Source organism: Micropterus dolomieu, linkage group LG02 (genome assembly GCF_021292245.1).
Source record: "Micropterus dolomieu isolate WLL.071019.BEF.003 ecotype Adirondacks linkage group LG02, ASM2129224v1, whole genome shotgun sequence".
Lineage (NCBI taxonomy): Eukaryota > Metazoa > Chordata > Actinopteri > Centrarchiformes > Centrarchidae > Micropterus > Micropterus dolomieu.
In genome coordinates this window covers 2,879,744-2,880,887 of record NC_060151.1, presented here as the reverse complement: position 1 = coordinate 2,880,887, position 1,144 = coordinate 2,879,744, and the positions used below count along the sequence as shown (strand labels likewise).

Here is a 1,144-nt window from a genome sequence, read left to right as displayed (position 1 = left end):
GGGGGGGGGGGGGGGGGGGGGGGGGGGGGGGTAGCGGTGGCCAGCGGGTGTGTAAAACTATCCACTAGGTTGAATTTGAACATGCGCATTTTGGAGTAATGCCTGTGAGTGTGTCTTGTGACTTCTAAAAAATACCATAAATAAAGGCAGTGAAGACCTCATCTTGTTACTGTAACCAACTAGAGAATCTCTACACAGTTAATTTAGCTGTACTGTGGTAAGTGTCAATATTGATCAATATGCCTACTAGCCTAATGACAAGCAATATACAGTTATAATAATAATAATAAATTGTATTTATGTAAGACAGTAAATTGTGCCAATTTCATGTTAGCCTGTGGCTAATAACTAAACTAGCAGCCTCCATTAATTTGGAGATGGGTGTTATGCAAGAAAGTTGTTGAAACCATAGAAACACTCCTTAGTTAAAATAAACTGACTTGCATGAATGTATTTAAAAGTTCCAAAAAAAACATTATATAGCCTGTGTATCAGTGTGTGTGTGTGTGTGTGTGTGTGTGTGTGTGTGTGTAGGATGAAGGGATTCCTTCCAGCGGAGGTGTTTGATATTTGAGACAGCAACAAATTGAAGACCAAAGAGACAGACAGACCTGCAGATGTGTTTGTGAGTGTGGGTTGGTAGGGGGTTTGTTGGGCGGTGTCCTGGCCAGAAAACAAAAACAACAGCCCACCCGCCGCAGGGAGGAAATGAGAAGGGAAACAAAGTCATAAAAGTCGTCTGGACGGACCGAGACTAAAAAACATTCTTGCGTATGCACAAATACACACAGGCTGTCAGTCAACTGAGAGAACCTGGAAGCTTTTCCTTTGAGACGTGGAAGTGAAACAAAAGGAACTACAGAATCACAGATAGCGAGGGGTAGAAGGACTACAATTTACAATTACTCTAACTGCAACCTTGGAAAGTAAAGTGATATCTGGGAGGTTAAAGACATACAACAAGAAACAACAGGTAGGATGCACAAACTAGGGTCTCCTTTCTTTAAAAAAAAATGTAATGAAAGAACTAAGTGCTTTAAATTTGTAATTTGACAAATCCAGCACACCTGCCCTCACATCAAAGCCAGCCTCACTCTCAGGAACATGTCTCCCCCCCCCCCCCCCCCCCCCCCCCCCCCCCCCC

At 43.2% G+C, this 1,144-nt stretch overlaps 1 protein-coding gene across 1 annotated transcript in view; it reads right to left on the bottom strand.

The window, feature by feature from the left end:
* The window catches only part of hoxb3a (homeobox B3a), a 91,059-nt gene that overhangs the window by 89,422 nt on the left and 493 nt on the right, over positions 1 to 1,144 (bottom strand). The gene's annotated exons all lie outside the window — the stretch shown is intronic.